Below are 14,717 nucleotides of genomic sequence, written 5' to 3' on the forward strand. Positions count from 1 at the left end.
AATCTGGAGATGACTTAAAGCATGGGAAAGATATGTGTAGGTTATATGCAAATACTATGCCATTTTATACAAGGGACTTGAGCATCCGTGGATTTTGTTATCTGTGGGGCTCCCTGGAACCAATCCCCCAAAGGGACTAAGTGCAATACACGGGTGTTGGGCAGACACTGAGGCATGGCAGCCTTGCATTTGGGAACATAATGATCCAAACGGACAAGCAGTAACGTCTGGAAGCCACAGGACTGGCTAAAGGGACAGTCATTGGTCAGGCTACAAAAGTAGGCTTACAAGTCAAGAGACACTGGAACTGAGTGCTAAGTGGGGACAGAGTGTTCAGCCACTAGATAGAGTGAGAACCAAGGTTGAAGAAAACCCAGCCACGTGGAAGACTTGATCAGGACTCACTTGAGGAATGCAAACATGGAAGTGAATTCTTCCCCAAAGCCTCCAAAAGGAACGAAGTTATGCTGACATCTTAATTTTAGGACTTCTGACATCCAGAACTGTGAGATAATAAATTTATGTCATTTTAAGCCACTAAGTTGCAGTAATTTGTTACAGCAGTAATAGGAAACCAATATAAATACCTTATGAAGACACAGTAGCCACAGAGAAACTATCAGAATAGTCATGATAGTTAAGTTTTAGGGAAATAAAATTGTTGGAGGAGACAGACAAAAAGTTGAATTAAAATATAAAAGGTGCACATAAGAAGATTCAATCACAAACTTTCTGGAACTAAAAACACTTTAAACTAAAAAGAGAAAATTGTCACTGTTAAGATCCAACTTGGTGGTATGGAAGACAAATAGAACAAAAGCTTAAAAGACAGAATGAATATACAAAGAAATGGAAACTACAAGTGGGAAAAAAACCTCGAGAGATATAACTAAGGGAAATAATATAACTAAGAGGATTCCAGAAAGATAAAGAGATATAGGTTTGCTTTAAAATAGAATCAAATCTTCTGTGGTAGCATGTTCATGGGGAATGCACACTCCCGGAAGCAGCGGGGAGGGAAATGGGAAGGGGGAGAATAATTATGAAGGGGGGCACACTGAGCTGCCTAGAGCTTCATAAGCAGCACGGCTGAAAGCTTGGCCCTGTGTGATGTGTTCAGACAGGTGGGATAAACCACTGCATCTCAGAAAGTCTTCCGGAAAGAGTAAAATTGTCTAGCTCCTACTGGTGTCCTGTCTGCCACCAGCCAAAGGTCGGTGACTCCAATGACACAGATGTTAGATGTTTAGTTACTGTCCCACAGGTCCCTGAGGCTCTGCTTTTTTTTTTTTCGGTCTCTTTTCTCCCTTTGTTGCTATCTGATCCTTGAATGCATATTTCATGGCTGATGCCCAGGGTGTCTGTTATCAAACCATCATTTGATTATATAACTGTCCTTACTTGTGCTTTGGCATTTTAAAAGAATGGAGCCTTAGAGAAATGAGCCACAGATAGTCAAAAGAGCCAATGTCTTAATAAATAAACCACTAGATTGAAAGTTGAAGCTGAGCATTAGGAGACTGGCAATAAAATATCCATCATTAAACAAAATTTTTTTTAATTAATTAATTTGTTTGTTTGGCTGTGTTGGGTCTTTGTTGCTGTGCGCAGGCTTTCTCTAGTTGCGGTGAGCGGGGGCTACTCTTCATTGCAGTGAGCAGGCTTCTCATTGTCATCGCTTCTCTTGTTGCAGAACATGGGCTCTAGGCATGTGGGCTTCAGTAGTTGTGGCATGTGGGCTCAGTAGTTGTGGCTCGGGGGCTCTAGAGTGCAGGCTCAGGAGCTGTGGCACACAGGCTTAGTTGCTCCGTGGCATGTGGGATCTTCCAGGACCAGGGCTTGAACCCGTGTGCCCTGCCTTGGCAGGAGGATTCTCAACCAGTGCGCCACCAGGGAATCCCCATCATTAAAAATTAAATTGTTGGGCTTCCCTGGTGGCGCAGAGGTTGAGAGTCCGCCTGCCGATGCCCGGGACACAGGTTCATGCCCCGGTCTGGGAAGATCCCACATGCCACGGAGCGGCTGGGCCCGTGAGCCATGGCCGCTGAGCCTGCGCGTCCGGAGCCTGTGCTCCGCAACGGGAGAGGCCACAACAGTGAGAGGCCCGCATACCGCAAAAAAAAAAAAATTAAATTGTTACTGCTTTAACAGAAACTCATCAAAATATCTACAAGAGGAGTAGGAAGCAAACTTGAAAGTAACAGATTGATGTATCAAATAACAGTGTGAAAAAAAATTTTTACTGCTGTTTTATTTTCTAGAACATTTTCAAAGAAAGAGAAACAAGTTTGATTAAACTGTCAAATAATAAAAAATTCCCCAAGAAACTGTGCCTGTACTTTTTGCCAGTGCTCAGAGCTTGATTACATAAAGTTCAATAATAACATTAGGATCTCCTGGCTCTTGAGCCAGAGGACTCAGTCTATACATATGTATATACATTGGTTAGAGAACAGGTCTGCTGCCATGAACCCCTTACTTCTTCTAATGCCCTCTCAGAAGACAGGTTTAGTGCTGGAAAACTCAGAATGAAAGTACCTGAATGAAAGCCCAGAACAAGTCAAACTTTGGCAGCCAAGACGCAGGGCAGTTTTTCCAGCCAGAATGAGAGGATGGGTGGGAGAGGCGAGAAATGAAGAGATGCTGTGGAGTTTAATAAGAGGAAAGAGCTATTAAACATATTTACTTCATTTTTTAAAATTGCTCTTTGGCCCTTTGGTGTCACAGCCAAAGCAGGGAAGGAATGAGGAAAGAGAAAAATCAGCACTGAAGAATATAGAATTTAGTCCAGTAGATTTTAAGCAACATAGAAATTCACTGGAAAGGTTCTATGGGGGGAAGACATAAAGGGCCAGGTGAGAAGGGACAAATTGTGTTTGTTTTCCAGAAAACTGTCAACTCCAATTCTCATCAAGGATTCAGGGCCAGCATATAATTTCTGAACCTTACAGTGTGCTGGGCACTGAGGGCTCCTGAGCAGAGAGCGTGAAGGGGCTGTGATGAGCTGGTCAGTTCTGCGGAAAGAGCAGTAAGTGGCAGCAACTGGACCAACCCAGGGAGTAGGAGGTGATCCCAGGTCATTTCAACCAGACCTCTAGGTGGAAAGTCAAGGGAAATAAGATGATGTGTTGAGGATAGGGAATGTGTGCAACCCAGGGAGTAGGAGGTGATCCCAGGTCATTTCAACCAGACCTCTAGGTGGAAAGTCAAGAGAAATAAGATGACATGTTGGGGATAGGGAATGTGTGCAAAACAGTGTATGTGTGTGTAAGTGAGAGCTTGTGCGAATGTAGAAAACAGGATGGGGCATGGTTCACTGGAGATCATGGAAGTATAAATTATTCAAGAGTATCAGTTTAAGATTTTAAAAAATGAGAGTGGAGGGACTTCCCTGGCGGCACGGTAGTTAAGAGTCCGCCTGCCAATGCAGGGGACACAGGTTTGAGCCCTGGTCCGGGAAGATCCCACATGCCGCGGAGCAACTAAGCATGTTTACCACAAGTACTGAGCCCGCGCGCCACAACTACTGAAGCCCGTGTGCCTAGAACCCGTGCTCCACAACAAGAGAAGCCACTGCAGTGAGAAGCCTGCACACCGCAACGAAGAGTGGCCCCTGCTCACCACAACTAGAGAAAGCCCACATGCAGCAACAAAGACCTAATGCAGCCAAAAATAAATAAATAAATTTTAAAAATTAAAAAAAAAAAAGAGAGAGTGAAGAAGGGGACAGCCAATGGGAAATAAGCTCCGAAACAAGGTAGAAAGCTGAGTCTATCCCCCTGGCTAAGATACGGGGATAATTCCCTTCAGGCTGCCTCAACATTGGGGACCACATTTTCTTTCTTTTTTTTAAAGTATTAGGTCATTTAGCTTATATTTTTATTTTTATACATCTTTATTGGAGTATAATTGCTTTACAATGGTGTGTTAGTTTCCGCTTTATAACAAAGTAAATCAGCTATACATATACATATATCCCCATATCCCCTCCCTCTTGTGTCTCCCTCCCACCCTCCCTGTCCCACCCCTCTAGGTGGTCACAAAGCACTGAGCTGACGTCCCTGTGCTATGCGGCTGCTTCCCAATAGCTATCTATTTTACATTTGGTAGTATATATAAGTCCATACCACTCTCTCACTTCGGGGGACCACATTTTCTAAGCTCCTATTGGAGACACATGCTCTGATAAGAATACTTGAAAATGAGTTCATCCCCAAAAATTCTACAGTTGCTGTATTAGCAGGGATTTTAACCTCTGCACTGTTGACACTTGGGGCAGAATAATTCTTTGTTGTGAGAAGAGCTGTCCTGTGCAGTGTAGGATGTTTAGCAGCATCCCTGGCCCTTACCCACTAGATGCCAGCAGCACCACTCTCCTAGGTATGGGGGTCAAAATTGCTCTGGTGGAGAATAACTGCTGTTCTGCAATAGACAGTAGCCCCATTTCAGTCCTAATCCTCCTTAAACTCTGCAGAATTTAACAGGATTGTCTGACCACACCCTCCTTTGGTAAACTCTCCTTTCTCTTGGCTTCAGTGAGGGTTTATTCCCTTGATTCTCCTCCTCTTCACTGCCAACTCTTTCTCAATCATCCGGAGGGTAGGTAGAGCCCTAGAATCTCCCCCGTTTTCTCTTGATGATTTAATCTGATATCCCCCCTGTTCCTTCAAAGTACCAAACTCCCAAGACCATGGGCAAAATTCAAAGGATATGGCTCCTGATAGAGCATGAGCTTTGGCTGGGTAACCGGAGCAGTGAAATCAGCTAAGTACTTGTGCTGCAAATCAACTTTTTGTCCCTGAACTCGCCTCTGAACTTCATACCCACACTTCTGAATTCTTACTCAGAATTTCCCTCTGGATGTAGCTCTGGTGACTTAAGATGAAAATGTCCAGAGATGACTTCTCTCTCTGCTCTAGAATGTGTTCCCTATGTTTGCTGATGGGATCTTCAGCTTTAGTGTCCCTGAAACGTCTTTGTCTTCTCCCCCTAAAGGCACTGGGTCCTGGATCCTGATCTCTGTGGTGAGTCCATTTGTTTGTACTCCTGCAGTGTCTCCACACCATGCTGGGTGGATCCTCTTCATCCCTCAACTAGATGCCTTTCTCTCCACCGTTTTCTCTCTCTCCATTTTCTACCATCTATCTACATGTTTTCTCAGAGCTTACATTTTTAAAAGAGGAAAACATGCATGAAGTTGATGCTGAAACTAGCATTAATTCTAACAAGAATTAATATTCTTGGATATATGAACTGATTGAAGATATTCACACCCATCTTAGTAAGATAGCATTTTCAATACGTTTTTCAAATGTTTTAATGAAAAATTTCAAGCATACAGAAAAGCTGAAGGAATTTTGCAGTAAACGTCATATACCCACTGCCTAGATTCTAGAATTATTTTTACTAAGCTTGCCATATCACGTATCTATTTGTCCTCCAGTCTATCCATCTATCAATCCAGATAAGTTCCAAAGTAACTTGCAGGCACCAGTATATTTTACCCCCAATACTTCAGCATGTTAGAATTCAATATTTGTTGACAGTTATTTTTTTTGTAAGATCAACATGCAATGAAATGCTCAAACCTTAAGTGGACCATTTTCAACAATACATACACCTGTGTAACAAAACCCCCCTCAAGACAGAGTCTTGCCATCACCCAGAAAGTTCCCTGATGCCATTTCCTAGTCAGTCCCTGGAGGCAACCACTCCACCCCTGAGGCAACCACTATTCTGATGTTCTTCCACCATAGGTTAGTTTTGCCTGTTTTAGAACTTCATATGAATGGAAATCATACAATATGTGCTCTTTTGTGTCTGGATCTTTTTAGATAAAAATAATATTTTCAAGATTCATTCGTGTTGTTTCATGTATAAGTAGTTTGTTCCTTTCTATCGCTAAGTAGGATTCCACTGTGTGAATATACCACAGTTCATTTATCCATTCTCCTACTGATGGAGACCTACGTGTTTCCAGTTTTTGGCAACATTTTCAATAAAACTATACTTTTCCTTATCATTTATTAAAGTTTGTAATATATTTTTGTTGTTTTACTCAACTGTGGACTAAGAATAATTATAATATCAACTCAATACAAAAGAAATTTTTATCACCTTCAATTTCATAGTCACAGAAAGTTATATTAAATATACATACTTTTTTTTTTTGCAAAGTATTATGAAAGGGTGAGCAATAAAAAACTTTAAAGCATAAAAATGTAGAGAATTCCCTGGTGGTCCAGTGGTTAGGACTCCATGCTTCCACTGCCAGGGGCCTGCGTTCGACCCCTGGTCGGGGAACTAAGATCCTGCAAGCCGGGTGGTGCGGCCAAAGGAAGAAAGTTATATTAGGATAAACTTCTAAGGAGGAAGTGGAAAACAAATACGAGTTTGAAGGAAAATGAGAAACGATGTGAACTATCCAACCGTTAAAGATGATCTGTGTTTCTTAAATGGATGATGTAAATAATAAATTGCCTGGCATTTAGATTCCACTGGATACATTTGAAAGAGCAATATTTATAATATTCCCAAAATGTCAAATTTATGATGAAAACTATTAGATGTCAAAGTAAAATTATGCAAAGGGGTTCATAGTTTTCCCAAAGTATTTTCCAGAGCTCATTCAAAATACCAACAAGAAAAACAGAAGTCCTCCTTGATGCTTGCTGCTTATATCCTAAATTGGAGCCTGGGTTCTAATTGATCACTCTCTAGCTGTAACTGTCATCTCTGAATCCCAACAGGCCTTGAGAATACTACCAATTAGGCAATTTTCATGGATCCGTTTTGGCCTTATTTTATATCTCAGAAAACTGAAACGGAGGTAAGTCTTTGGGCCAAATGCAACCCAGATGGTCAACCAATGTGGTTTCATTCATATGCCCCTCTTTTTTGGTCTGTGGTCAAGCTCTGACCCCAAAGCAGAAGTGAATTCACAGCTTTTCACTGGGAAGATTTGGGGTCTTCCATCATCTTCTTTATCTTTTTCCACTCATGTGGCTGGAATACTCCAAAGGAAATCATAGGTGTCTTTGCATTGGTTATTTCATTTTTCCTCTGAGAAGGCCTCTTTTGGCTGAGTTTGAATAGCCACAGATCCTGTTACAGAAAACAGTGATTACAGAATTTAATGGGTTCCTCGTGTATTATATTTACCTGTGTCTATAGATATAATATGAAAAGAGCTCACTAATTTGTGGAAAATATAGTAAAAGTGGTGGGAATGGCATAAATAAAACCACTGACTGATAACATTTTAATATGAGTAACCTGGAGCCTTTACAGAAATCTAAGGGCCATGGGCCTTTGTACAAATTAGATCTGTACAAACAAATCTAATGGGCCATGCAACCATTCTCTTTTTTCCAGAAAATGTTCACTTTTTTTTTTTTGGCTGTGCCATGTGGCATGCAGGATCTTAGTTCCCTGACCAGTGATCAAACCTGTGCCCCCTGCAGTTGTTAAGAATCTGCCTGCCAATGCAGGGGACACGGGTTCGATCCCCAGTCTGGGAAGATCCCACATGACGCAGAGCAACTAAGCCCGCAAGCCACAACTACTAAGCCTGTGCTCTAGAGCCCGTGAGCCACAACTACTGAGCCCGCGTGCCTAAAGCCTGTGCTCCACGACAAGAGAAGCCATCGCAATGAGAAGCCTGCACACCGCAAGGAAGAGTAGCCCCCACTTGATGCAACCAGAGAAAAGCCCGCATGCAGCGACAAAGACCAAACGCAGCCAAAAATAAAATTAATTAACTAATTAATTAAAACAAAAAAAACGGGCTTCCCTGGTGGCGCAGTGGTTGAGAGTCCACCTGCCGATGCAGGGGACACGGGTTCGTGCCCCGGTCTGGGAAGATCCCACATGCCGCGGAGTGGCTGGGCCCGTAAGCCATGGCCGCTGAGCCTGTGCGTCCGGAGCCTGTGCTCCGCAATGGGAGAGGCCACAACAGTGAGAGGCCACCATACCGCAAAACAAAAAAACAAAAAAACAAAACAAAACCTGTGCCCCCTGCATTGCTAGTGTAGAGTCTTAGCCACTGGACCACACAGGAAATGTTCACTTTTAATGTGTCAGGACTGCAGAGTGCTAAGGACAGAATGTACCCCCTCCCCCAATTTATATGTTGAAATTGAAATCTCCATTGTGATAGTATTAGGAGGTAGGACCTTTGGGAGGTGTTTAGGTCATGAGGGTGGAGCCCTCATGAATGGGATTAGTGCCCTTATAAAAGAGGCCCCAGACAGCAACCTCAGCCTTTCTGCCATGTGAGGACACAGTGAGAAGACAGCCATCTATAAGCCACGGAGTGAGTTCTTACAAGACTCTGGATCTACTGATGTTTTGATCATGGACTCCCCAGCCTCCACAACTATGAAAAATAATTTGTTGTGGAGTCTTTCAAGATGGCAGAGTAGAAGGACCTTGAGCTTACCTCCTCTCATGAGCACACCAAAATCACAACTAACTGCTGAACAACCACCCGTTAAAAAAGACTGGAACCTACCAAAAAAGATCTTCTACATCTAGAGGAATAAAGAAGAAACCACGGGCTTCCCTGGTGGCACAGTGGTTAAGAGTCTGCCTGCCGAGGCAGGGGACACTGGTTCGTGCCCCAGTCTGGGAAGATCCCACATGCCGCGGAGCAGCTAGGCCCATGAGCCGTGACCGCTAAGCCTGCATGTCCAGAGTCTGTGCTCCACAATGGGAGAGGCCACAACAGTTAGAGGCCCACATACCACAAAGAAGAAGAAGAAACCACAACAAGATGGTAGGAGGGGCACACTCAAGATATAATCATATCCCCTACCACCACCCAACACTTGGCGTTATGGGGCACAGAGCATCCATGGCTGGAGGGAGCTCCTGAAGGGACTGAAGCAGCAACCATGGCTAGAACTCTGTTTAACTTTCCCCTCTCATTGTGTCTGTTGTCATAATCATTTCTACAGACCCCAACTGAGATGTCATAAACAAAAACAATCAGGACTTTAGAAAAGTATCAATGCCTGCAGCAGCTGTGTGGCTGACAGGGTCTTCATGCTCCAGCTGGGTGTCAGGCCTGAGCCTCTGAGGTGGAAGAGGCTAGTGCAAGACATTGGACCATCACAGACCTCCAGGCCCCACGTAATATCAATTGGCGAGAGCTCTCCCAGAGATCTCCAACTCAACACTAAGAACCAGCTCCACTCAATGACCAGCAAGCTCCAGTGCTGGACACCCCATGCCAAACAACTAGCAAGACAGGAACACAACCCCACCCATTAGCAGAGAGGCTGCCTAAAATCATACTAAGTTCACAGAAACCCCAAAACACACCACCAGACGCGGTCCTGCCCGTCAGAAAGACAAGATCCAGCCTCACCCACCAGAACATAGGCACCAGTTCCCTCCACCAGGAAGCCTACCCAACCCGCTGAACCAACCTCACCCACTGGGGGCAGACACCAAAAACAATGGGAACTACGAACCTGAAGCCTGCGAAAAGAGGACCCAAAAAACAGTAAGTTAAGCAAAATGAGAAGACAGAGAAATATGCAGCAGATGAAGGAGCAAAGTAAAAACCCACCAGACCAAACAAATGAAGAGGAAATAGGCAGTCTACCTGAAAAGGAATTCAGAGCAATGATAGTAAAGATGATCCAAAATCTTGGAAATAGAATGAAGAAAATACAAGAAATGTTTAAGAAGGACCTAGAAGAACTAAAGAGCAAACAAACAACGATGAACAACACAATAAATGAAGTTTAAAATTCTCTAGCAGGAATCAATAGCAGAATAACTGAGGCAGAAGAACAGTTAAGTGACCTGGAAGATAAAATAGTAGAAATAACTACCGCAGTGCAGAATAAAGAAAAAAGAATGAAAAGAATTGAGGACAGTCTCAGAGACTCCTGGGACAACATTAAACACACCAACATTTGAATTACAGGGGACCCAGAAGAAGAAGGGAAAAAGAAAGGGACTGAGAACATATTTGAAGAGATTATAGTTGAAAACTTCCCTAATATGGGAAAGGAAATAGTCAGTCAAGTCCAGGAAGCACAGAGATTCCCATACAGGATGAATCCAAGGAGAAACACACCAACACACATATTCATCAAACTTTCAAAAATTAAATACAAAGAAAAAATATTAAAAGCAGCAAGGAAAAAGCAACAAGTAACATACAAGGGAATCCCCATAAGGTTAACAGCTGATCTTTCAGCAGAAACTCTGCAAGCCAGAAGGGAGTGGAAGGACATATTTAAAGTGATGAAAGGGAAAAACCTACAACGAAGATTACTCCACCCAGCAAGGATCTCATTCAGATTCGACAGAGAAATTAAAACCTTTATAGACAAGCAAAAGCTAAGAGAATGCAGCACCTCCAAACCAGCTTTGCAACAAATGCTAAAAGAACTTTTCTAGGCAGGAAACACAAAAGAAGGAAAAGACCTACAATAACACACCCAAAACAATTAAGAAAATGGTAATAGGAACATACATATCAATAATTACCTTAAATGTAAATGAATTAAATGCTCCAACCAAAAGACATAGACTGGCTGAATGGATACAAAAATAAGACCTGTATATATGCTGTCTACACGAGACCCACTTCAGACCTAGGGACACATACAGACTGAAAGGAGGGGATGGAAAAAGATGTTCCATGCAAATGGAAATCAAAAGAAAGCTGGAGTAGCAATTCTCATACCAGACAAAATAGACTTTAAAATAAAGACTATTACAAGAGACAAAGAAGGACACTACATAATGATCAAGGGGTCAATCCAAGAAGCTATAACAATTGTAAATATTTATGCACCCCAACATAGGAGCACCCCAATACATAAGGCAAATGCTAACAGCCATAAAAGGGGAAACTGACAGTACACAGTAATAGTAGGGGACTTTAACACCCCATTTTCACCAATGGACAGATCATCCAAACAGAAAATAAATAAGGAAACACAAGCTTTAAATGATACATTATATCAGATGGACTTAATAGATATTTATAGTACATTCCATCCAAAAACAACAGAATACACTTTCTTCTCAAGTGCTCATGGAACATTCTCCAGGATAGATCATATCTTGGGTCACAAATCAAGCCTTGGTAAATTTAAGAAAACTGAAATCGCATCAAGTATCTTTTCCAACCACAGCACTGTGAGACTAGATATAAATTATAAGGAAAAAACTGTAAAAAATAAAAACACATGGAGGCTAAACTATACACTACTAAATAACCAAGAGATCACTGAAGAAATCAAGGAGGATATCGAAAAATACCTAGAAACAAATGACAATGAAAACACAACGACCCAAAACCTATGTAGTGCAGCAAAAGCAGTTCTAAGAGGGAAGTTTATAGCAATACAATCCTACCTGAAGAAACAAGAAACATCTCAAATAAACAACCTAAACTTACACCTAAAGCAATTAGAGAAAGGACCAAAAAAAACCCAAAGTTAGCAGAAGGAAAGAAATCATAAAGATCAGAGCAGAAATAAATGAAATAGAAACAAAGAAAACAATAGCAAAGATCAATAAAACTAAAATCTGGTTCTTTGAGAAGATAAACAAAATTGATAAACCATTAGCCAGATTCATCAAGAAAAAAAGGGGAAAGACTCATTATCAACAGAATTAGAAATGAAAAAGGAGAAGTAACAACTGACACTTCAGAAATACAAAGGATCATGAGCGATTACTACAAGCAACTATATGCCAATAAAATGGACAACCCGGAAAAAGTGGACAAATTCTTAGAAAAGCACAACCTTCCGAGACTGAACCAGGAAGAAATAGAAAATATAAACAGACCAATCACAAGCACTGAAATTGAAACTGTGATTAAAAATCTTCCAACAAACAAAAGCCCAGGACCAGATGGCTTCACAGGCAATTCTATCAAACATTTAGAGAAGAGCTAACACCTATCCTTCTTAAACTCTTCCAAAATATAGCAGAGGGAGGAACACTCCCAAACTCATTCTACGAGGCCACCATCATCCTGATACCAAAAGCAGACAAAGATGTCACAAAAAAAGAAAACTACAGGCCAGTATCACTGATGAACATAGATGCAAAAATCCTCAACAAAATACCAGCAAACAGAATCCAACAGCACATTAAACGGATCATACACCATGATCAAGTGGGGTTATCCCAGGAATGCAAGGATTCTTCAATATATGCAAATCAATCAATGTGATCAACCATATTAACAAATTGAAGGATAAAAACCATATGATCATCTCAATAGATGCAGAAAACTCTTCGACTAAATTCAACACCCATTTATGATAAAAACTCTCCAGAAAGTAGGCATAGAGGGAAGCTACCTCAACATAATAAAGGCCATATATGACAAACCCACAGCCAACATCGTCCTCAATGGTGAAAAACTGAAACCATTTCCACTAAGATCAGGAGCAAGACAAGGTTGTCCACTCTCACCACTATTATTCAACATAGTTTTGGAAGTTTTAGCTACAGCAATCAGAGAAGAAAAAGAAATAAAAAGGAATCCAGGGCTTCCCTGGTGGCGCAGGGGTTGAGAGTCCGCCTGCCGATGCAGGGGACACGGATTTGTGCCCCGGTCCGAGAGGATCCCACATGCTGCAGAGCGGCTGGGCCCGTCAGCCATGGCCGCTGAGCCTGCGCGTCCGGAGCCTGTGCTCCGCAACGGGAGAGGCCACAACAGTGAGAGGTCTGCATACCGCAAAAAAAAAAAAAAAAAAAAAAAAGCAACACGGGAAAAGCAACAAATAACATACAAGGGAACTCCCATAAGGTTATCAGCTGATTTTTCAGCAGAAACTCTGCAGACCAGAAGGAAGTAGCATGATATATTTAAAATAATAATTGGACAGATTACCTGTCAGGCAAGAGCTGCTGTGATGGTTTATGATGATGCCAATAAAAAGTGGGTGCCAGCTGGTGGTTCAGCTGGGTTCAGGAGAGTTCATATATATCATCATACAGGCAGCAACACGTTCAGAGTGGTGGGCAGGAAGATTCAGGACCATCAGGTCGTGATAAACGGTGCCTTTCCTAAAGGGTTGAAGTACAATCAAGCTACACAGACCTTCCACCAACGGTGGGACGCTAGGCAGGTGTATGGTCTCAACTTTGGCAGCAAAGAAAATGCCAATGTTCGCAAGTGCCATGATGCATGCCTTAGTAGTGTTGAGTTCACAGGAAACAGGGCCAACATTGCCTAGACAAAATTCACAGCTACCTGCCCATGTTCAGAATGGCCCATCACAAAAAGAATTGGAAATTCAAAGAAGGCAACTACGAGAACAGCAACAACAAAAGGAGCTGGAGTGGGAAAGGCTGGAGAGAGAAAGGATGGAAAGGGAGAGATTGGCGAGGGAGAGGTTAGAAAGAGAAAGGCTGGAGAGGGGGCGACTAGAACAGGAGCAGCTGGAGAGAGAGAGAGAAGAGAGGGAGGGCCTGGAGAGACGGGCCTGGGAAAGGCCAGAACGAGAGCCACAAGAGCAGCTAGAAAGGGAGCAGCTGGAAAGAATATCAAATGCTGCTGCCCCTGCCTCTGAGGAGACTTCTCCAAACTCTTTCCGGGGAGACTCCTCTGCTTCTGAGCCAGGCTTGCAGGCCGCCTCTCAGCCGGCAGAGACTCCAACCCGACAGGGCATTGTCTTGGGACCACCTGCACCCCCACACCCTCCTCCACTCCCACCAGGTCCTGCCCAGGCATCAGCCGCGCTCCCTTCTCCCCCAGGCCCCCCTTCCCCTCTCCACTTCCGTCCTGGTCCTTGGGCCTCCGCCTCCTCCACCACCACTTCCTAATCAAGTACCCCCTCCTCCTCCACCACCTGCCCCTCCCCTCCCTGCATCTGGATTTTCTTCGGGATCCACATCTGAAGACAACCGCCCTTTAACTGGACTTGCAGCTGCAATTGCTGGAGCAAAACTTCGTAAAGCATCATGAATGGAAGATGCCTCTTTCCCAATTCATTGGTGTGATTTCGGCCTTATCTAAAACAGATAAGGAAAGGGACCCCTTCCTTTAAGGGGTAGTGGTTTAATGCAAGAAATGAGTGCCCTGCTGGCCAGGAGGAGAAGAACTGCTGAAAAAGGATAAACAATAGAAACAGAACAAAAAGAGGACAAAAATGAAGATTCAGAGCCTGTAACTTCTAAGGCCTCTTCAACAAGTACCTGAACAATCTGAACAACCTGAACAAGTACCTGAACACCTGAACTAACAAGAAAACCTTGGGAAAGAAGAAATACAATGAATGGCAGCAAGTCACCTGTTATTTCCAGACCAAAATCTGCACCTTCTTCGCAGCCCAGGGCAACGGAGTCCAGGCGGAAGCAGGACATTCTAGATGAAATGAGAAAAGAATTAACTAAGCTAAAAGATGAGCTAGTTGATTCAATCAGGCAGGAACTGAGCAAATCAAATACTGCATAGAGAAACAAACTAAGGAGAGATAGGACTTTAATCCAGAGAAGGAAAAAAAAAAACCTACAAAGAACAACTGTTAACAACAACAAACCCCCTACATTTTGTGAGCTGTAAGAAGAAAATGGAGACAAACAGTCGGAAGGAGGGAAAAACAAACGTACTTTGAAAGCCTTCAGACATGACTACTCTGGCCATAAGCTATTTCCCTCCCAGTTTGCTGACCTTTTTTTCTGACCTTTACAACAGGATGGAAGGGAGTCATACAGGAGTTCCTGTATCA

General features: G+C 42.9%; 1 pseudogene; it reads left to right on the forward strand.

Annotated features, from left to right (window-relative positions):
* Positions 1-12,884: 12,884 nt before the first annotated feature.
* LOC136137640 (protein enabled homolog pseudogene) lies at positions 12,885-14,443 on the forward strand (annotated as a pseudogene).
* Positions 14,444-14,717: the final 274 nt, after the last annotated feature.

This window comes from Phocoena phocoena, chromosome 18 (genome assembly GCF_963924675.1).
Source record: "Phocoena phocoena chromosome 18, mPhoPho1.1, whole genome shotgun sequence".
In the NCBI taxonomy this organism is placed as follows: domain Eukaryota; kingdom Metazoa; phylum Chordata; class Mammalia; order Artiodactyla; family Phocoenidae; genus Phocoena; species Phocoena phocoena.